Below are 23,983 nucleotides of genomic sequence, written 5' to 3'. Positions count from 1 at the left end.
GAGTGCCTGGGTGAATTTGAATTTGAATAGCTGCTGCCTGACCTCTGCTGGGGGAGGCCTCTATTTAAGGAAGCACCTTGCCAGAGGCAGAGGAGACCAGCTGAGCTCTGAGCAGGAGCAGGAGAGAGAGCTGTGAGAGAGGTGAGTGGGTTTCTTTTACTTGCTTTCAGCTGAGAGAATTCAGCTAAGGATATTTTGTGGGAAAACTGTGTTTAGCAGTGTGTGGAAGCACTTAGAGTTCTTGCAGAGTCCTGGCTGATTGAGTGTGGGAGAGGAACAGGCATTGTTTGACTGGGATTGCCTGTAATTGAGAGGAAGTGGAAGGGGCATTGTTTTGCCTGTGATTGAGTGCCTGGGTGAATTTGAATTTGAATAGCTGCTGCCTGACCTCTGCTGGGGGAGGCCTCTATTTAAGGAAGCACCTTGGCAGAGGCACGAGCCTCTGGCACGAGCCGAAGGGTGAGCTAAAGGGCTCTTTGCCTGTGGCTCTTAGCCTAGGGACTCTTAGACTAGGGGCGCTGTAAGAAGCCCAAAAAGAGCCAGAAAGACAAGGCCCTAGGCTCTTTGTCTTTCCCGTAAAATAATTTGACTTGATAACAAAACCCACATAAATACCAAGGGTTTAAAAGGGGGATTATATTTATTTATTTTAAAAGAATTATGAAGCCAGAATGCCAGCAGGGGGTTGGGGGCTATCCAGTGTTTTGCACGGAGTGTCACATGTATGACTATCTGCCCACTGGGCAGAAGTCTTGGGTGTGTCCTCGGTGCAAGGAGCTCCTGGTTCTCAGGGAACGTGTGTGCTCCCTTGAGGCCAAGGTGGCTGACCTGGAGAAGCAGAGACAGTCAGCTAGGCACACAGAAAAGACTCTCGGGGACTTGTTAGCTTCGTCCCACTCTGGATCTGGCAGCCCCGCTGCTGTCAGGGAGCATGAGGGTCTAGGGGAAACAGGGCACCATGCTGAGGATAAGGGGAATGTGCCCTCAGAAGGGACCTCTTCCCCAGCTGGTGAGCGGCTCTCCTTTTGCACCAAGGAACCATCCCTGAGCAGGGTGGGAGGGGGGCTCTTGGTAGTGGGTGATTCGATCCTTAGGCAGGTAGACAGCTGGGTGGCGAACCCGCGTACTGACCGTATGGTGACTTGCCTGCCTGGTGCGAAGGTAGCGGACATTACGCGTGTTTTAGATAGGCTGGTAGATAGTGCTGGGGAGGAGCCAGTGGTCGTGGTGCATGTCGGCACCAACGATGTGGGGAAATGCAGTCGTGAGGTCCTGGAGGAGAAATTTAGGCTGCTGGGCAGGAAACTTAGGTCCAGGACCTCCAAGGTAGCCTTCTCAGAAGTGTTACCTGTTCCACGCGCAGGGCCGGAGAGACAGGCAGAGATCAGGAGTCTCAATGCGTGGATGAGACGATGGTGTAGGGGGGAAGGGTTCAGGTTTGTTAGGCACTGGGATACTTTTTGGAACAAGAGGGAGCTGTACAGGCGAGACGGTCTCCACTTGTCCCGAGAAGGAACCAGGCTGCTGGCACTTAAAATCAAAAAGGTGGCAGAGCAGCTTTTAAACTGAATATTGGGGGAAAGCCGACAGGAGATGAAAAGTCTCTGGTTCGGGTTGGCTCATCTGAGAGAGGTGAGGGGGTACCGGTTGCTTTTCTACAGGGAGGTGGATTGAAATTGTCCACAGAGGCCATGGCTGGTGACATGGACTGCCGGACAACGACTCGAGATAGCAAGAGGAAGGATGCAGGCTTAACTTGTAAGGGAAATTACAGCTGTTTCTATACAAATGCTAGAAGTGTCCGAGGTAAAATCGGGGAGTTGGAGTGCTTGGTGTCGGAGGGAAAAATAGACATTGTGGGTATTTCTGAAACTTGGTGGGATGAGGAAAATCAGTGGGACACAGTGATTCCCGGTTATATATTATATCGGAAGGATAGGGGGGGAAGGGTTGGAGGTGGGGTAGCTCTGTATGTCAGAGAGGGTATAAAGTCTAGAAAGATTGAGAGGCTAAGTGAATTGGATTCGCTTCTGGAAGTTCTATGGGTTGAAATAGGGGGGCCAAAAGGAAACTTAACACTGGGAGTTTGTTATCGCCCACCAGATCAAAAGATAGAGGAGGATTATAAAATGATGAATGCCTTAAAGATAGCAACTAGACAAAAACACTGTGTAATAATAGGTGATTTTAACTACCCACACATTGATTGGGTCAATATGTGTTCTAGTCGGGAAAAAGAGATTGAGTTTCTAGACACTCTAAATGACTGTGCTATGGAGCAGATGGTCACGGAACCTACCAGGGGAGAGGCGATCCTTGATTTGGTCCTAAGTAACACTCAAGACCTGGTGAGAGATGTAAAAGTGATTGCACCGCTTGGAAACAGTGATCATAATGTTGTTGAGTTCATCATTTGTACAAATAGAGAATTGGCCAAAAAGACTCACACAACCATTTTTAACTTTAAAAGGGGTAATTTCTCTGATATGAGGGGACACGTGGGGAGGAAACTGAAAGGAAAAGTAGAAAGGGTCAAAACAATTGGGGAAGCTTGGGATCTATTTAAAACTACGATCCTAGAAGCTCAAAAAATATATATTCCGCAGGTTAGGAAAGGCACAAACAGGTATAGGAAAAAGCCTGCATGGTTAACAAACAGAGTAATGGAGGCTGTAAAAAGTAAAAAGAATTCCTTTAAGCAGTGGAAAGCTAGTCACAGTGAGGCTGATAAAACGGAACACAGGCTATGGCAAATAAAATGCAAGTCTGAGGTCAGGCAGGCAAAAAGGGAATATGAGGAGCATATAGCAAAAAACGTAAAAACCAACAATAAAACTTTCTTCAAATACATTAGAAACAGGAAACCAGCCAGGGAGGCAGTGGGGCCCTTGGACGACCAAGGGGTAAAAGGAGTATTGAAGGATGATAGGGAAATGGCTGAGAAGCTAAATGCATTTTTTGCCTCCGTCTTCACTGTGGAAGATGAGAAGTGCTTGCCCACTCCAGAACCACTGATTTCAGGAGGGGTGTTGGAAGACCTGAGTCAGATTGAGGTGATGAGAGAGGAGGTCCTAAAACTGATAGACAACTTAAAAACTGAAAAATCACCAGGCCCAGATGGCATACATCCGAGAGTTCTGAAAGAACTCAAATGTGAACTTGTAGATCTCCTGACAAAGATATGTAATCTTTCCTTAAAATCTGCCTCCATTCCTGAGGATTGGAAGGTAGCTAATGTCACTCCCATCTTTAAAAAGGGTTCCAGAGGAGATCCGGGAAATTACAGGCCAGTCAGTCTGACGTCGATACCGGGTAAATTGGTGGAAACCATTATTAAGGAAAGAATTAGTAGGCACATAGATGAACAAAACCTATTGAGGCAGACTCAGCACGGTTTCTGTAAGGGAAGATCTTGTCTCACTAACCTGTTAGTGTTCTTTGAGGGGGTGAACAAACATGTGGACAAGGGGGATCCAATAGATATTATTTACCTTGACTTCCAGAAAGCTTTTGATAAAGTTCCTCATCAAAGGCTCCTAAGTAAGCTCAAAAATCATGGGATAGAAGGACAAGTCCTTTTATGGATCAAAAACTGGCTAGTTCATAGAAAACAGAGAGTGAGTGTAGGTGGGCAATTTTCTCAGTGGAGGGTGGTAAGCAGTGGGGTACCGCAGGGATCAGTACTTGGTCCACTGCTTTTTAACTTGTTCATTAATGATTTGGAGATGGGAGTAAGCAGTGAAGTGGCTAAATTTGCGGATGATACAAAGTTGTTCAGGGTGGTGAAAACCAGTGAGGATTGTGAGGCACTCCAAGGGGATCTGTCAAGGATGGGCGAGTGGGCGTCAACATGGCAAATGGGGTTCAATGTGGCCAAGTGCAAGGTGATGCACATTGGAGCCAAAAATCCTAAATATAAATACACATTGATGGGGTCTGAACTGGCAGAGACTGAGCAAGAGAGAGATCTTGGAGTTGTAGTGGATAACTCACTGAAAATGTCGAGACAGTGTGTGACTGCAATAAAGAAGGCCAATGCTATGCTGGGGATTATTAGGAAGGGTATTGAAAACAGATCAGCCAATATAATAATGCCCCTATATAAATCAATGGTGAGACCTCATTTGGAATACTGTGTGCAGTTCTGGGCACCACACCTTAAAAAGGATATTATAGCTTTGGAAAAAGTGCAGAAAAGGGCAACTCGAATGATAAAAGGGTTGGAACACTTTCCCTATGAGGAAAGGTTAAAGCGCTTAGGGCTCTTTAGCTTGGAGAAAAGACGACTGAGGGGTGACATGATCGAGGTTTATAAGATTATGCATGGGAAAGAGCAGGTAAAGAAAGAGGTACTTTTCTCCCTTTCTCACAATACAAGAACTCGTGGGCACTCCATGAAACTGCAGAGCAGTCGGGTTAGAACGGATAAAAGGAAGTACTTCTTCACCCAAAGAGTGATTAACACATGGAATTCACTGCCACAGGAAGTGGTGGGTGCTACAAGCATGGACGGCTTCAAAAGGGAATTAGATAAGCATATGGAGCAGAGGTCCATCAGTGGCTATTAGCCACAAGGTATAGCTAGGGGCTCTGGGGCAAGTGATGCTCTGTCTTCTTGGTGCTTGGGGGGGGGTCAACAGTGGGAGGGCTTCTAATGTCCTGGCCCCACTGCTGGACCTCCTGATGGCACTGGTATTTCTGGCCACTGTGTGACACAGAGTGTTGGACTGGATGGGCCTTTGGCCTGATCCAACATTGGCGTCTCTTATGTTCTTATGTTCTTAAGAAAGCAAACTTGTATACAAATATAATTAACTGAAGAACATGTTGGTTTTAAACAAAGACCACTTTTCAGAAACTAATTGTTCTGCGTCTACCTTTTCCAGGAAAGGGAACCATTTGTTTAGGGGGTCTAGAACCTCACACTAGCATAGAGCGATATGAGTAGGCTGAACATTTTTCCAGGGTGAAGAAATCCCACACCTTTGCATGCCAATGAGAAAACGTCGAAGGATGTCTATTCTTCCATCTTTGACCGATGACCGCCTTAGCTGCTGTGAGAAGAACTAAAATCAGATCCTTACGGATCTTTGGCACCAAGATTGCTGACCATGAGTTTAGCAGTATAACCACCGGATCCAGAGGCAGGGTGAAACCAGTGATTTCTTGAATGGACACTAGTACATTTCCGCAAAAATTATGTATATGCACACATTCCTACCATGTATGGAGAAAAGACCCTTTCTCCCCACACTGTTTCCAACAGAGAGGGGATGAGTTTGGTACCATGTAAGCTAGCCTTGCTGGCGTGAGGTACCACCTAAACAAAACCTTGTAGGCTGCTGCTTGAATCAGCAGTGAGTTACATACGTGACTGGTCGTTTTCCCGATATTTAACCATTGAGCTTCATCAAAATTTACATTAAGATCTCGTTGCCAAGCCTTTTGATATCCTGACACTTGCTTTTGAGTAGATTGTATTAGTATACAGTATAACTTGGAAATGAGGCCTTTCTTGACTAGGTTGTTACCATGCAAGAGGGTTTTGAAAGCTGTCATTGTCTTTGGGCTCCCTACAGAGTTTGGTCCTAAAAATAAAAACTGCAAAATGTGATGGACCTGTAGATACTCAGACCATTGAAGCTTTACCTTATATTTTCTTTCCAACTCACTTTTAGTCATTCTTTGACCTTTGTTCAGAATGTCAATGAACCTTGTGATTCCCACCTTTCTTCATGCTCGGACGGAGTTAGTTTACTGAGCAGGTTGAAACCAGGACTGGCCGGTAAAGGAGACGTTAATAATTTTGGTTTAGATAGGTACCATATTCTAAGAGTACTGTGTAAAAAGTATCTTGTTTAAAAGTAAGACTTTGAAAATGTGGAGCCCAGAGCACTTCCCAAAATGTTTGTTGGTACAAATAATTATTTTCTATCTCCATCCAGTCTACTGTACGTGAGGAATGATAATGCCTAATCAAGTTAACTAGAATAGAGGCTTTATAGTAGCTGTGCAGATATGGTACAGCCAAGCCCCCATCCCTGAGATGTTTCTGCATATCTATGGACCTAATTCGTGGGGTTTTGTAGTGCCAAATAAAGGCATCCAATAGCCTCTGCCAGCATCTTAAAACAGTCAGTGGTACATATATAGAAACAGATCTAAAGCAAAAAAGAAACTTTGGAAAAACAAAGCTTTTGATCAATGAGATTCTTTCTAACCATTGTTTTAACAGGGCTTGAATGTCGTTATAAATCTCTAAATGATTCACTTTGAAGAGGTTGTTTAAGTCAGATGGAACCTTTATGCCTAGATACTGCCAATGACCTTTGGGCCAATGGAAGTTGAAGTTTTCCTTTAAGAAATCAGTCATATGCTTGGAAAGGCTTATGGGGTATAATACAGATTTTTGTTGGTTCACTTTTAAGCCAGAAACTAAACCAAAGACATTTAGGGCAGATTGAATTGCCGGTAATGACTTTTTGGGATCGGTAACATAAATTACCAGATCATCCGCAAAGAGGCTTAGAATATAAGATTTGTCTGCCACTGTTATACCTTTGATGTCAGGTGAGGAGCGCAAGTGACAGGCGAGGGGCTCCATAGTGATCGCGAAGAGAAGGGGTGATGATGAGAAGGCCAAAGTGTAGATGTTTAAGCAGACAGTCCAGAAAAGAGAATTCTAGCGTGTCAAACGCCTTCTCTATATCAATTGATAGGAGAAGCAATTCTGGATGAAGTCTACCATAGTGGATTAAGTTTAAAGTTTTACGGATGTTATTCATGATGTCTCCCCTTGGTATAAAACCCGTTTGGTCTGTGTGTATGTACCACGGAATAATATGTTTCAATCTTGCCGTTAGGACAAGCATAAATATTTTGTAGTCGACATTTAAGAGTGATATTGGCCTATACGATTTGGGATGGGATAGGTCCCGACCCTTTTTTGGAATCGGAATGACATGTGCTGTGTGTCTTTGGGGCCGCACCCTTTTGCAGGATATCATTAAAAAGATCAGCCAATGGTTTAAAGAGTAAGGGGCCTAAGGCCTTATAGTATTCAGCCCCAAAGCCATCCGGCCCTGGGGCCTTGTTATTTTTTAAATATTTAATAGCTAATTCAACTTCTTTCTCTGTAATTTGCAAAACATTTTAAAAACTGGTTTTATCTTTAAGGTTTTAAGCTTAAAATGACATATAACTGGCAACAAAAATAAGTTTCATCTATAATGTACCCCCAGTTTTATGTTTTGATGTGTGTTTTGTGTATGTTAGTATGTTATTTGTGTGTTATAGAAAATAAATAAAACTGTAATCACGGGGGGAAAAAACCCAGAGTGTGATTTTCTCCTGTCCCCATCTCCTCCTTTCCCACCTCTCCCTGGGTCATCTGTTGTGCGATGGTTCCCCCTCCACAGACACTGGATAAGGCAGCCACATTGCAGTTTCCGATGGTTTTGAACAGGTCTTTTGTGCACAGTAATGCCATTATTCTAGGTAGTCCCTTTACAGTGTGACATACTCCGTAGATGGGGTGCTGATTTTTCCGTAAAGGTCTATTCAGCGCTCATCATGGCCTATATTGTTGCTATCCAGCAGTACCACAACCAGCTGCACATGGTGTCATACAGCTCATGCCAACACGGCGTCAAAAAAGGGAAGAAGACAACTATGAGGGTTGGCCAACCTTTTTTTTATATACAATGGTTTTTATTAATTATAAACAAAATCATGTAATTACAACAAGGATCGGTGAACAGACATATTAGTGTTCTTTGGGGGGAAAAGCATAGAAAGAATTAACAATATGAATGAAGTAGAATGCCATATACATATATAGCCGTGCACAGAATTTACAAATCATAGTTAATCAAGTGACATATGTATCTTTACCCTAGTATTCAAAATTTGGATTCGTAGTTGTTACTGAGTTTCCATAAATGAGATGATTTACATTATTTACCACAAGTGTAATACATCAGTTTCTTTGGGAGTATCCTCAAATTGACTTAGGTATTCTAATATAGGGAGCCAAACACAGATAAATGTTGAAGGAGCAGGAATTTTATCAAAGCGCGTAAAGTTATCTGAGAGTTTTGCCATGATATATAAATTCCACAATTTTTTATGCCATTGTGAAATTGTGGGTGTCATTGTCGCTTTCCAGTGGGTGGCAATGACCGTTTTGGTTGCAAAAAGCAGTATAGAGACCCTCTCCACCACTGAAGGAGCAGAGGTATGAGCTACCCAACTGTTCAAAAATAAGTTTTCTGGAGTAGGAGTCATATCCACATAGTTGAAAGATTTGAGTTGGTTTAATACAGCTTCCCAAAAGGGTAATATTTTGGGACAGGATACCCAACAGTGTAGATAAGTGCCCCTACTGCCACAATTTCCCCAATAATTGGGGTTATATGCTTGAGTCATATGGGCCAGTTTGTTGGGAGTAAGTTACCAAAGGATTGGCCAACCTTCTGACTGTCAAACACCTCAGTTTGGGACTAACAGCAATCACAGGGTTATTCTGTACACACATCCGCAGTTCTTCCCCAGTCTGGAGATGGCATTGGGCCACAGGCTGAGGGCTCCCTGAACCTGGGAGGCCACATTTAATTACAGGAATGCTCCTGACCCTTTTTTTTGGGGGGGCAGCAACTGTAAGGTTAAGTAAACGTACTTGGCCCCTACCTAAAATTGTTTCCACATAAGCAGACACAGTTGGTAAAGTACAATGAGATTTACTTCCCTAGAACGTCCCAACCAACCGCATATTCCAGAAATCATTCTGCATCTTTCCAATAGCAGTAGGCTAGCTTTTCCTAAACAGGAAACAGTTTTGTCACTGTCAGCACATCTCTGGATGTGTGAGCAGGGTAATCACATTCCCTTCGCATGGACATACTGATCTACCCTTATCTTGCCCTTGCTGGTACAATACTGCATTCCAGTCCTGCTACACTTTGAGTGCACAGGCAGTTAGTAGGATAAGCAAAAAACATAAGTGTTGCATTGCTCAGGACAGGACAGGTATCTGCCATTGAACAGCCTCAGCTGTATTCCCAAAATGCTCCAAAGCCTTCCTGACTTTTGAAACAATGAAGAATAGTGACATTCAGGGCTCTAGTCGGGGGGGAGCTCTCAGGTACGGAGCTCCGGAAGAGAACCTCTAGGGGGCGGGGCGGTCACGTGGTGAAGCCCCGCCCCTTCTTTACCCCGCCCTCTGCTTCGATCCTCATTCCGTTTGGGAATGAGGATGAAGCAGAAGGGTAAGTAGCCGGGCCTTCTGATACACTTCCGGTGATGTCAGGGGGTGTGGCCTTCTGTCACTTCTGGTGATGTCAGGGGGCGTGGCATATGCAAATAAGTTATGCTAATGAGTTATGCTAATGAGCTCCGGCAGCTCTTTTTCTACAACAAGACCCCTGGTGACATTTCCCTAGGCTAGCTAAGTGGGGGGAAAGGGAAAACTAAGGAGAGGGCTAAACCTTCACGGAGGTCATGGAGATGAAGTTGTTGTGTGGGGGGAACTTCTGCCGAGATGGGGGGGGGAGTGTTTGGAGGTGATGAAGCAAGTAAAATCATGGAAAGGGGCTGACCTCTCCAAAGTTTCCTGGAATGTCCAAAACCTTATCAGGGCTGGCTGGCGTGTCGATTAACAAAGCCCCCTAGGGCATGTGCACAACCGCTCAGTGCCAAAATAGTAGAAATGGTGTCAAACTTCGGGGTCTCCTGGATGGACAAGTAGGTGGAGCGCATACTGGAGATCCTGCATGACCTAGAGGCTGGACTGAGGGTCATGCCGAGCACCCACCTGGAGACCATGTTGGTCTTCCAGGACGTTGCCAGGCGGCTGACCTGGCAGGGCCTCCAAAGAACAGCCTCTCAATGTAAGGCAAAGTTTAAATGGGAAAAGGCGGCCTTTTCTGAATCCCCGGAAGACTGGGAAGGCTTCCCCCCCCGACACCGTCCTCCCCATTTCCAATTGTTGGCCTGCTTGTGGGAACAGGGAGGAAGACCCAGCTGGACCCACAGATGTCCCTCGTGTGAGTATCTCAACAGCTTGAACTGTGGGCACTGAAGTGAACTGTTGCAGTCCTCATTCCACCTCTTCCAGTGTACCCTTACCAGACTCCCCTTTACAGAAATAATAATCTTTAAAAAATAAAAAGGTGTAGCATGGGTGGGAATATAGAATGATTTTAACCAGATTATTCGTATATTTATATTTTTCTGACTTTATAAATTTTGATATTAAGGGTTTAATAAGAGTCTATTAAGTGGTAAGCCCTCTCTTTTGTAGGTTAGAGGGTCTTTTTAGCTGATGCTCGCAGACAAGATGTGACTTTTCGTTTTTATCAAATGGTTTGGATGGAATCACTGTCTAGCTGTCTGGCAGTTCTAATAGGCTTTCAGTGTAGCATTGCTGGTGAAGCGGAGGATGTGTTTCTTAACAGACTGACTTTTTTATTCAAAGTACAAAGTTCATGGTTTTAGCTGTTTAGGCGCAGAGGTTCCCAAACTTATTTGGCCTACCTCCCCCTTTTCAGAAAAAAACTTACTCAGCACCCCCCCTGGTCATCTACCTTCAAGAAGTGGACAAAAAGATGCAGTTTGTGGATCTGCACCTGGATTGTTCCAGCGCCCCCAAGGGGGTAGTATTGCCCACTTTGGGAACCAGTGGTTTAGCGTAAAACTTTTGCAGTGTCTGGGTCAACAAGAGCTTTAGTTTCATATCTGAAAAGAACACCTTTTGTTTGGGTATAAAGAATCCTTGGGTAGAATTGAATGAGGTTAGGTTAAATAAACATTTAAGATACCATATTGTCAGGGTCCTTAGGTAATGCCACACCAAGCTTCATAAGAAGATAAGTGTTTAATGGAAGTTCCAGTACTAAAACACACGATTACAGCTTGTGTCAGGAATAGCCGTCAGTATAATGGCTACAGTCTTATAGTAAAATCAAACAAACCCCCCCCCAATAAGCAGGCCAATGAATATAGTTTGCGTGCCCAGGATGAAGCGGGCTAAGCGCAAAAGCAGTTAACTTTCCCAGCCGGGGGAAGCACAGCTGGAGACAACAAGGTCAGTGAGAGATAACAAAAAGCGGCAGAGCAGGAATGAGCTGAGAACGAGAGGAGAGAAGCACTCCCCCCCCCACATTCTAGATCTATGACAGGGCTACCTGACATCCTGCCCCTCCAAATGCCCCCCCCCAGGTTTCCCCGGGAAGCGCCGATGAAAGCGCTTGAGAAGGTGGGGGGCGGAGACATGTTCTTCCGCCACCCATTCCCTATGTCGCGGTCCAAAATCTGCCCATTCAATCAAGTAGAACAACTTGTTACGCTTAAGCTTAGAGTCCAAGATATCAGCAACTTCGTCATGTGGTTCGCCTTGCACTGTCAGCGGGGGAGGGGGTAGCTGCGGATGCCACACATTCGGTCCTGGGTCATGATGGAGGAGGGTGAAATGGAAAACGGAATGCAAATGTCTTAGGTTTTTAGGCAATTCAAGTTCCACAGCCACCTCATTGATCTTCCGCAGAACCTTAAATGGGCCAATAAATTTCCACCACAGCTTCCGGCTGGGACGAAGCCCCTTGATGTTCTTGGTACACACATAAACTGAGTCCCCCGACTGGAGTTTCCAGCAATCAGAATGTTTCTTGTCAGCCTGGGATTTGTAAGCCTGTTTAGCCTCCTCCAGGGTCTTGCAGAGAACCGGCCAAGCCTCCCGGAGGTGTTGTCACCAATCCCCAACCTCCCCCTCAGGCAACAGAACATCTATTAAACCACCCATCTAAAACAGCAGAGGGGACTGCAGCACACCTTGCAAGTGTAAAGGCCCTCCTGTGACTATGCACCTTCAAGACTATGCTTGAGTATATATCTGGGGTTCATAGGTAACAAGAAAGTAGGGAGCCTCCCTAAATCAAGCTGGCGTTCAGTGTCCAATATCCTTTGTTTTATGGCTTGTTTTGCCTGGTCAAGGCCCATAGTTAAAATCATGGAAGGTGAAAAGCCCAGGCTCGCAAGTCTGCAAATGACTGTCTCAAGCCATACAGATTGATGCTTATCCAAGAGGAGCAGTGGGGTCAAACCTTGCTGAAAACTGCTACTCTTGAGCTAGTAATTTAGGGAGGCAAGGCTCACCTTGTCTTCCACTCTGACAGTGCCAGTCTCCAAAAGTTGCAAGGTACACAATTGGGGACTTGTAATGCTGCTCTTAGGAACTTTGACTGAACATGCCCAAGTGGGGCAAAAGATGATGATGTTGGCCCTATCATAATTCTTTGCAAAACTTGGGACAAAGTTTTGGCCTGGAAAAGTTTTAGCACAGCGGGGATGTACAACCTTAGTTCAAAGAAATCTAACTGTACTGTGAGCCGACTTTTGTCTGGTATCTGCTGCGTGGGCACCCTGTGGTTTTCCTGAGCCGGAAGCATGGAATACTACAGCAAGGCATTTGAAGGCCTGCACCTGTTCAATCAAACGGCCATCGATGCTCCAACTTCTAGACTTCTGTTTTATAACAAAGGCCATTATCTTTGTTTTTTGATCGTTTATTCAAAGCAAGTCTTCTTTACAATGCTGCACTAGAGCTTTTAGGGCCCTTCTTAGCCCAACTGGGGTCCTTGAAAAAATACCCGCACCATCTGCATATAATAATAGATCTGAAGATGCTGTAGTTTAGGAGAATGAAAGGCCTGCTCACTTAAGCGTTTGACCAAGTCATTTATATAAAAGTTTAAGAGAGCCTGAGATCCCTAGACAGACTCCAACCATCCATAGGCCGCTTGAATCTCTTTCCACATACTGAACATTCGAAAGGTTTTTCCCCTTTGTGGATTCTCTGATGATTCTGATGATGGTTATGCAGCCTGAATCTCTTCCCACACACTGAGCATTCAAAGGGTGGCTCCCCTGTGTGGGTTCTTAGATGATTTTGAAAAGTGCTACTGTAACTGAATCTCTTCCCACACTCTGAGCATGCAAAAGGCTTCTCCCCTGTGTGGGTTCTTAGATGAATTTGAAGAGTGCCAATACGACTGAATCTCTTCCCACATTCTGAGCATTCAAAGGGCTTTTCCCCAGTGTGGGTTCTTACATGGTTTTGAAGAGCACCACTGTGACTGAATCTCTTCCCACATTCTGAGCATTCAAAGGGCTTTTCCCCAGTGTGGGTTCTTACATGGTTTTGAAGAGCACCACTGTGACTGAATCTCTTCCCACATTCTGAGCATTCAAAAGGCTTCACCCCTGTGTGCGTTCTCATATGATTTTTAAGAGCGCAACGGTGACTGAGTCTCTTCCCACACTGTGAGCATTCAAAAGGTTTCTCCCCTGTGTGGGTTCTTAGATGATTTTGAAGAGTGCTACTGTCGTAGAATCTCTTTCCACACTGTGAACATTCAAAAGGCTTCTCCCCTGTGTGGGTTCTTTGATGTTTTTGAAGAGTGCTACTGTAGTGGAATCTCTTCTTACACTCTGAGCATTCAAAAGGCTTCTCCCCTGTGTGGGTTCTTAGGTGGGTTTGAAGATGGCCACTGAAACTGAATCTTTTCCCACACTCTGGGCATTCAAAGGGCTTCTCCCCTGTGTGGGTTCTTTGATGTCTTTGAAGAGTGCTACTGTCACGGAATCTCTTTCTACAGTCTGAGCATTCAAAAGGCTTCTCCCCTGTGTGGGTTCTTAGATGATATTGAAGATGGCCACTGGAACGAAATCTCTTCCCACATTCTGAGCATTCAAAAGGCTTCTCCCCAGTGTGGGTTCTTAGATGTTTTTGAAGATTGCTACTCTCACTGAATCTCTTCCCACACTCTGAGCATTCAAAAGGCTTCTCCCCTGTGTGGGTTCTTAGATGTTTTTGAAGAGTGTTACCATCATAGAATCTCTTCTCACACTCTGGGCATTCAAAGGGCTTCTCCCCTGTGTGAGTTCTTTGATGCATTTGAAGAGTTCTACTCTGACTGAATCTCTTCCCACACTCTGAGCATTCAAAAGGCATCTCCCCTGTGTGGGTTCTTAGATGGTTTTGAAGAGCACCACGGTGACTGAATCTCTTCCCACACTCTGTGCATTCAAAAGCCTTCTCCCCTGTGTGGGTTCTTAGATGGCTTTGAAGAGAGCCACAGCGACTGTATCTCTTCCCACACTCTGTGCATTCAAAAGGCTTCTCCCCTGTGTGAATTCTCTGATGTTTTTTAAGATTGTTACTGTCTCTGAAACTCTTCCCGCACTCTGAACATTTAAAGGGCTTCTCCCCTGTGTGGATTCTCTGATGTTTTTTAAGAGTGCTACTGTCACAAAATCTCTTCCCACACTCTGTGCATTCAAAAGGCTTCTCCCCTGTGTGGATTCGCTGATGTTTTTTAAGACTGCTACTGTCAGAAAATCTCTTCCCACAATCTGAGCATTCAAAAGGCTTCTCCCCCGAGTGGATTCTCTGATGTTTTTTAAAAGTGCTAGTGTCTCTGAAACTCTTCCCACACTCTGAACATTCAAAGGGCTTCTCCCCTGTGTGGGTTCTTTGATGTATTTGAAGAGTGCTACTTTGAGTGAATCTCTTCCCACACTCGGAGCATTCAAAAGGCTTCTCCCCTGTGTGGGTTCTTAAATGATTTTGAAGAGTGCCACTGCGACCGAATCTCTTCCCACATTCTGAGCATTCAAAAGGCTTATCCCCTGTGTGGGTTCTTAGATGTCTTTGAAGAGTGTTACCATCATAGAATCTCTTCTCACACTCTGAGCATTCAAAAGCCTTTTCCCCTGTGTGGATTCTCTGATGATTTTTAAGAGTGCTACTGCCACGAAATCTCTTCCCACACTGTGAACATTCAAAAGGCTTCTCCCCTGTGTGAGTTCTTTGATGTTTTTGAAAATTACTTTTCCGACTGAATCTCTTCCCACAGTCTGAGCATTCGAAAGGCTTCTCCCCTGTGTGGGTTCTTAGATGTACTTGAAGAGTGCTACTGCAACTGAATCTCTTCCCACACTCTGAGCATTCAAAAGGCTTCTCCCCTGTGTGGGTTCTTAGATGTACTTGAAGAGTGCTACTGCAACTGAATCTCTTCCCACACTCTGAGCATTCAAAAGGCTTCTCCCCTGTGTGGGTTCTTAGGTGGGTTTGAAGATGGCCACTGAAACTGAATCTTTTCCCACATTTTGAGCATTCAAAAGGCTTCTCCCCTTTGTATGTTCTTTGATGAGTTTGAAGAGTGCTACTCTGACTGAGTCTCTTCCCACATTCCGAATATTCAAAAGACTTTTCCCTTGTGTGGGTTTTTAAATGTTTTTGAAGATGGCCACTGCAACTGAATCTCTTCCTACACTCTGAGCATTCAAAAGGCTTCTCCCCTGAGTGGACTCTTTGATGTTTTTGAAGGGTGCTACTGTCACGGAATCTCTTCCCACACTCTGAGCATTCAAAAGGCTTCTCCCCTGAGTGGACTCTTTGATGTTTTTGAAGGGTGCTACTGTCACGGAATCTCTTCCCACACTCTGAGCATTCAAAAGGCTTCTCCCCTGAGTGGACTCTTTGATGTTTTTGAAGGGTGCTACTGTCACGGAATCTCTTCCCACACTCTGAGCATTCAAAAGGCTTCTCCCCTGAGTGGACTCTTTGATGTTTTTGAAGGGTGCTACTGTCACGGAATCTCTTCCCACACTCTGAGCATTCAAAAGGCTTCTCCCCTGAGTGGACTCTTTGATGTTTTTGAAGGGTGCTACTGTCACGGAATCTCTTCCCACACTCTGAGCATTCAAAAGGCTTCTCCCCTGAGTGGACTCTTTGATGTTTTTGAAGGGTGCTACTGTCACGGAATCTCTTCCCACACTCTGAGCATTCAAAAGGCTTCTCCCCTGAGTGGACTCTTTGATGTTTTTGAAGGGTGCTACTGTCACGGAATCTCTTCCCACACTCTGAGCATTTAAAAGGCTTCTCCCCTCTGTGGAGTCGTTGGTGCACCAGGAGCTGTGATCTGTATTTGAAATAATGTCCACACCAAAAGCATTTGCATGCATTCGTTATATTGTGCTTCGGAATTACTTTTATATTACATTTTCCTCCCACAGAGAATATCATTCCACTCCCTGAGCAAATAAATAGCTTCCCTCCTGTCTGAATCCTTTCATGTTGAACAAGGTCTGATTTCTCTGAGAATCTTTTGCCACAGTCTGAGCAGCTACAAGGTTTCTCTCCCCTACATGTTCTTTGAAGTCTAAGGAGTTCTGGTCTACAAATCATGGTCTTTCCACGCTCCAGCCGGTGATGGGTCTTCTTTGCACTGTGCATTTGTAACTGGTTTCTGAAGTTTCCGCTCAAGTCTTCATTCTTGATTTCATCTGGCGATAGAGGATTCAGTTCCTCATCCTCCTCCTCATCCCCTGCTGGAATAAAGAAAGAGATCCTGTTAGAACCCACGCAAGGAGGTCTGATCTGCACCTGAAGTTCCATCCGCAATCCAAATATTACAGTGGCTTCTTCCCACTGTTTGCTGCAGTGTACAATAACATACTCTTTAAAAGTATATGAAGCCTCCTGCATGAGAGAAGGTTGGTTTAGACTCTAACCGTTTATATGGTTCCCCAACTGTGTAAATTTTTATGTGAGGGCTCTTTTTTGACTGAACCTCTTTCCGCACTTCAAGCAATTACACGGTTTCTCTCCTAAGGGAATTTGTGCCTGCAAAATGGATGTTCATTCTCTGATGAAGGTCTTTGCCAAGGCCACCCTTTCAGTTTCCATGGAGTCGATTCTCTGGTTAGTATGGAAGCCTTTGTCCCTTCTCGTTTTGATTGATCTTTCTTCTTGGACTGGGATTTCATCGAAACCCCCTTCTCGGCAAAAAATGGGCTTATGCCTCCTCTTACCTGCTTGGCTTCCCTCCTGCCTCTGAGGTCCATATATATCTCCAAAGTGTCCTTCAGCATCTTCATTCTTGACTTTTTCCAAACAGTACCCCTGGAATTCCCCAGCTGTCTCCTCTACATCTGCTCCTGGAATAAAGAAAGAGTTTCAATCATCACCCATGCAAGAAGCCAGTCAGGCACTGCTCAGGAATGGGTGTGCCTTTACATAAGAATGTAAAAGAAGGCTATTTTAGATCAGGCCAATGGCCCATCCGGTCCAACACTCCATCACACAGTGGCCAAAAATACCAGGTGCCCTCAGGGGGTCCAGCAGTGGGGCCAGGACACTTGAAACCCTTCCACTGTTGCCCCCCCCCCCAGCACCAAGAAGACCGAGTATCACTTGCCCCAGCCTGAGAGTTCCTATCTATACCTTGTGGCTGGTAGCCACTGATGGATTTCTGCTCCATATGCTTATCTAATTCCCTCTTGAAGCCGTCCATGTTTCTAGCCACTGCCACTCCTGTGGCAGTGAATTCCATGCATTAATCAATCTTTGGGTGAAGAAGTACTTCCTTTTATCCATTCTAGCCCAAACGCTCAGCAATTTCATTGAGTGCCCAGGAGTTCTTGTATTGTGAGAAAGGGAGAAAAGTACCTCTTTCTCTACCTGCTCTATCCCATGCATAATCTTATAAACCCCGATCATGTCACCCCTCAGCCATAATTTCTCCAAGCTAAGGAGCCCCAAGCGTTTTAACCTTTCTCCATAGGGAATGTGTCCCAACTCTTTTATCATTCTAGTTGCCCTTTTCTGCACTTTTTTCTATGCTATAATATCCTTTTTGAGGTGTGGTGACCAGAACTGTACACAGTACTCCAAATGATGTCGCACCATTGATTTATACAGGGGCATTATTATACTGGCTGATTTGTTTTCAATCCCTTCCTAATAATCCCCAGGATAGCATTGGCCTTTTTTATTGCAGTCGCACACTGTCTCTATATTTTCAGTGAGTTATCTACTACAACTCCAAGATCTTTCTCTTGGTCAATCTCTGCCAGTTCTTGGACTGGGATTTCAATGTGTATTTATATTTAGGATTTTTGGCTCCAATGTGCATCACCTTGCACTTGGCCACATTGAACCCCATTTGCCATGTTGACGCCCACTCACCCATCCTCGACAGATCCCTCTGGAGTGTCTCACAATCCTCCCTGGTTCTCACCACCCTGAACAACTTCATGTCATCTTCAAATTTAGCCACTTCACTGCTTACTCCCAACTCCAAATCATTAATAAACAAGTTAAAAAGCAGCGGACCCAATACTGATCCCTGTGATACCCCACTGCTTACCACCCTCCACTGAGAAAATTGCCCATTTATACTCACTCTCTGTTTCCTATTAATTAGCAAGTTTTTGATCCACAGGAGGACTTGTCCTTTTAACCCGTGACTATTGAGCTTACTTAGGAGCCTTTGATGAGGAATTTTATCAAAAGCTTTCTGGAAGATATCCCATCCTGCAACTGTACTGAGAATTTCCTTCCAGTTGTGAACAGACCCAAGAGGAGCTGGTTTTTAGGCTCCCCAAAATACATGTTTTCCGGGGAGAGGAGAGAAGCCAGGAGCTCGCCAAGTGAACCCCACAGTCCAAAAGGGCCCTCCCCCTTGGTTTTTTGAAAAGGTGCCATTTTTTATGGGGGCAGGTAATTACAGATGAGAAAACCAGCCTTTCAGCGTAGGGTCATCTTTCTCATGGACAGAGGCTTTTTTTTGCTATTTCTGAGCCATTCTCTGCACCTTAGCTGGGCCTCTCTCTTGTCTAATGCACAGCCACGTCTGAATCATCCATGTAAACTGAATCATCAGTTTGGGAGGAAAGATGATTGGATAACAGGGGAGAGGCAATCCTGAATCATCCATACCTTTCCTAGAAGCACAGAGTCAGCCAATCTCTCCCGAAAGAAGTATATTTTATTGTCCACAAGAGATAGCCAGAAGACTGATTAGTAGGTGTCAACATCATTAACTCCTAACAGTAGAGTAAGGCCCTCTAGAAGACTGTCCCAGAGGAAAACATAGTGTCAAAGATAAGACCCCAGAAGAGTCTGTTCTGTTCCATCCCCCCAAAACACCTGAAAGACGCAGTGACCGCACAGCAAGCATGCAGTTCTCCAGGTGTTCAGCATGACCAGGGTGATGTAAGGTAAACGTGGGGAAGTTAAATAAGTTGTCGAAAGCTTTCACAGCTGGAGTTCATTAGTTGCTGTAGATTTTCCAGGTGGTGTGGCCATGGTCTTGGCATTGTAGGACCTGACGTTTCGCCAGTAGCTGGGACTGGCATCCTCAGAGGTATAACACAGAAAGATGGAGTACTCCGTGTCAAGGAAACAGTAAACCTCCCCAGGAAACAATCCATAGACAAAAGAACCTCCTCGGGAAAGCTCCTCCATTAGCTCCAATAGCCTGGAGAACTACTACAAGATAATGACTCAGCCCTACCCCACCTTCCAGGGTAGATATAAATTACTTGCCTACCATTTTTCTGCTCACCTTGACACAGAGAGTACTACATCTTTCTGTGTTATACCTCTAAGGATGCCAGTCCCAGCTGCTGGCGAAACGACAGGCCCTACAATTCCAAGACCACGGCCACACAATCCGGAAAATCTACAGCAACTAGTGGGGAAGTTAGTCTGGCAGACCCTTAGAGCAGTAGAGGATTCTCATTGCTGTCAACCCTCTTCCCTGGGAACAGGGGGAGATAGTGCTGCCCGGCCTTGGAGAAACTCGGGCATCGGGGCCCGCTGAATGGACAGGTATTCCTGGCTTTTCTCTGTGTTTGTGCTTTTCTTTGGCAGACGGTTTCCTGCCTCAAAGTGCTGGAAGGGACTTAGCCCTTGGGAAGGAGTTGGTTGCTTGCCTCTTGGGGAGATGGGAGGGTGGCTACAGCGCTTTCTCTGTCCTGTTGCGGCTCAAATAAACTTTGCGTCAACTGAGAACCGGAGTCTGTCTTTACTGGGCTGACAGTTTAAGTGAGAATGTCTTCAATAACACACAATCCCGCTCTCTTGGGATGAGGACCGACTCCCGTCACCACAACAGAGGGTGCTGTGCAATTTGGGTAAGCCCGTTGCCCTTGGGTGGCAGTGTTAACTGGTGGGAGTACCCGCTGCAGGTTACCTCTGCAAGGTAGGACAGCTCCAAAGAAAGCACTCAAACCCATCTCCAGGCAGTAGTAAGGCCTGAAGGCATCCAGGGGACTGCTGTAGGAATGGCTTGGGCGATGCCCACCACACTGGCCTTGCTGAACCATCGTGTTCACTGCCACCCCAACCTCCTGGAGGCCCCCAGCGGGGAGGGGGAGGTAGCCGGGCAATCCTCACAGCCACAGGTAGCTTTTCAATATTTTCAATATTTTGATTCCTCCATCGTCCCAATGGCAGCAATTCGCACCTTTGGCATCTATGAAAGGTCCTTACCCAGAGAGGCCACACTCCCATAGTTCTCCAGCATGACGTCCCTGTAGAGAGCTCTTTGGCCCGGATCCAGGAGCTCCCACTCGGCCTTGGTGAAACACACGGCCACCTCCTCAAAGGAAAAGGGAGCCTGAAAGGAAAAGCAGATTCCCTCGTCAGAGGTCATTCCAGGCAAAGACTAGTCTTGACAGGGGCTTTCTGGGAGGGTGCAGGATGAAGAGTTTGGCATGTGTCAAGAGAGTGGGGTTCATAGCCTCGGTCAGCAGGACCAAAAGCCTCCCTTGAGAAAGAACTGCGGACCTGACTATCCGCTATTCTCCCCCCCCTACCTGGACCAGAGATGGAGCAGCCGTTTCCACTCCTCTGAAAAGATGACAGCTTGACAGCATCTCTTCACTGCCTGCAAGGGAGACAAAGTTGGAAGGATAAATGTTAACCCACAAGTTCCTATTTTGTTTGCTTCTTGGAATTCTGCATCACCCATCCCTGTTCCCAGGGTTGTGACACCTTTGTAATGATCTTAGTAAAGTGTCGGAGAGGTGGAAGAGAAGCACCAGGTTGGGTTTGGGTTTGATTCCCCACTCCTCCATTTGCAGCTGCTGGATGAACTTGGGCAAGCCATAGTGTCTGTTGTGGGGAGGGGAGGGGAAGGGAAAGGAGTTTGTAAGCTGCTCTGAGACTCTTGAGTGAAGGGCGCGGTATAAATCCAATCCTTCCCCCCTTCTTCTACCCATGAGCCTTGGCATAAATGCTGCAAACCCTTCTGTGAGACTTGAAATGTGCCCTGTGCACCCTGGAGCTCCAAAGGCTGCAGCATCCCTGCTGAAAAAGACCAAAAACCCAGGCCACCTGCTGGGGCCTCCCACCCGTCCTGGAGTCCAGACTAGCAGGAGAAAAAGAGGGGACAGGAAATCCTGTTGCAGGACGCATCGCCATCTCCTCCATCCAAAAAGATTATTTTTTTTAGTGCATCAGCCAAGGCTCTGGAAACTTTAGGGTACCACCAATGGGTTTCCAGGACGCCTGCTGATGCTCTGACTTCACATCCAGCTATTCGGTGAGATGAGACATCAACATGACATCACAACCAACCCAAGCTCCACACTCAAACCTCAGGGGGGTGCCTGGCCATGGCCTGGCATCCCGAGTCCAGCATCCTCTCTCTCACTGTGGCCTCCCAGATGCCCCTGGGAAGCCTTTAAGCAGGGGGCACAGAACCCACACTATTGCCCCTAGCAATGCCGTTTCAGAACAGCTGACTTAGGTGAACCCACAAGTTATACAAGGCAAGAGACCTTCGGAGTTGGTCTGCCTTTGTCTGCCTCCGCATAGCAACCCTGTAGTTCTTTGGTGGTCTCCCGCGCAAGAACCAACCAGGCCTGACCTTGCTTAACTTCTGAGATCTGAGGAAACAGGGCTAGCCTCGGCCATCCACGTCAGGGGAATGTGGATGTTCCATTTATTCACCATGGATAATAGCTGCACCCAGATTTCTCTTCCTTTCCTTTTCTGAGCCACCTTGAGACCCTCTAATGGAAGGAAGGGGAGAGAGGCACATTTTCATCAATGTAAATAAGAATGGAATTGCCCTCCATGAATCCGTCAACTCCCCAATAAAGTGGAGAGCCCTTCACAACATCCTATGGCACTCTGTGTCCGAGAACTCCATTCTATGTAGTCTGCAAAAGCATTTCCCTTTTCTCCTGAACCTTCTGCCCAACAACTTGACTATGTGTCCTGATCCCATCTGGGCAGGAGGCACCCTTACCGCTTGACAGGGCATCTCGGGCATCCTCCTGGGCACACTGCGCCCTCTGACTTTCCTCTGACGGAGCTCCTTCTGCCTCAGAGACCTTCGCTTCCATCTTCACGGATCGCCCACACATCTGAAACAACAACAATGGAGGCAGGTAAGAGAAGCAATGGAAATATCTAGTGGAATATCTAGAGGTAGAGATATCTAAGAAAAGATGGGAACAGTACACTGAGGAATTATACTAAGGAGATGAAAGGATGACAGATTCCAGAAGAATCTTTTGAAGAAGCAGCAACGGTTTTAGAAAGTAAAGGGAAAACTGCACTGAGAACAACAGGGAGAAACAGACCACCAGGGGTAGATGGGATATCAATATAACTATTCAAGGGACAGAAAAGGAGTCCTAATGAGAATATGCTAACAAAGATGGAAAACAAAACAATGGCCCACAGTCTGGAAACACTCACTTTACATTCCAATTCCGACAAAAGGAGACATCAAAGGCTGCAGCAACTACTGGACCTTCACATTAATTTCTCATGGGAATAAAGTGATACTCAAAATCTTACATCGAAGACTGTTACCATGGATTGAGAAATGCCAGGTGCTGAAGAAGCTGGATTCAGAAAAGGACCTGAGATCATATCGCAAATTTAGGTCGGTTATTGGAGCATTCGAGAGAATTTTAGAAGAAAATCATCTTGTCTTTCACAGATTACAGGAAAGCTTTGGACTGTGTGGATCGTGAAGAAATGAGTCTGCCACAACAACTGCTTTCTTTGATGTGCATCCTCTACTCTGAACAAGAGGCCAGTGTTAGGACAGAAGATGAAGAAACAGGATGATTTCCAAACTGGTATACGTCTCAGACCACAATGTGTTTTATCTCCCTTGAATCTACAGGCAGAACATATCATAAGGAAATCTGGATTTGAGTTAGATGAAGGAGGAGTGAAAACTGGCAGAAGGAACAGTAACCATTTGAGATACTACAACTACTAAAGCAGGAAGCGCCAAACTGGGATTACAGCTGAACATCAGACAGACAAAAGTAATGACTAGTCTGGACTTTTAGACATTTAAGGTTATTGATGAAGAACTTGAAATTGCTCAAGGTCTTCTGTTCCTTGTAGGGATGTGTCACTGGTGACCAGGATTGAGTTAATTCATTCCAGAGTAGTTCCCATTACTATATGCAGTGGGGAGGAGGAAGAGGAAAAGAAGAATTGGATCTATATCCTGCCCTTTACTCAGAATCTGAGAGCATCTTACAATCTCCTTCCCTTCCTCTCCCCACAACAGGCAGGTAGATGGGGCTGAGGGAGCTCTGAGAAAACTGCTCTTGAGAGAACAGCCACAGACCCAAGGTCACCCAGCTGGCTGCATGTCGAGGCATGTGGAATCAAACACAGTTCTCCAGATTAGAGTCCGCCGCTCTTAACCACTACACCAAACTAGCTCCCACTTTTGATATTGGAGGAGAGATTTTATGGATACCGTGGACCACCAAAAAGACAAACCAGTGGGTTCTAGATCAAATCAAACCTCAACTCTCCCTAGAAGCTAAAATGACTACAATTAGGCTATTTTGTACTTTGATGACATTACGAGAAAACAAGAGTCCCTGGCAAAGACAATAATGCCATTAAAAGTTGAAGGCAGAAGGAAAAGAAGACGACCAAACATGGGATGGATTCACTCAGTCAAGGAAGCCACAGCCCTCAGTTTGTAAGACCCGAGGAAGGCTCTTAACGATAGGATGTTTTGGAGGACATTAATTTATAGGGTTTCTACAAGTCAGAAGGAAAGTGATGGCAGTGAACACACACGCACACACAGAGAAATATCTGACAGGAAGCCTTAGGATAAGGTCACTGCTTGAACTGAGTGCA

The 23,983-nt window shown here is 45.6% G+C and overlaps 1 pseudogene; it reads right to left on the bottom strand.

The window, feature by feature from the left end:
• LOC107114216 overlaps positions 1-22,678 on the bottom strand; it is a 40,440-nt pseudogene extending 17,762 nt beyond the window's left edge.
• Between the last annotated feature and the right edge of the window lie 1,305 nt (positions 22,679-23,983).

Source organism: Gekko japonicus, unplaced genomic scaffold (assembly GCF_001447785.1).
Source record: "Gekko japonicus isolate JY-2015 unplaced genomic scaffold, Gekko_japonicus_V1.1 scaffold3349, whole genome shotgun sequence".
NCBI classification, from domain to species: domain Eukaryota; kingdom Metazoa; phylum Chordata; class Lepidosauria; order Squamata; family Gekkonidae; genus Gekko; species Gekko japonicus.
The sequence above is the reverse complement of the archived record's forward strand: the minus strand, read 5'-3'. Positions and strand labels throughout refer to the sequence as shown.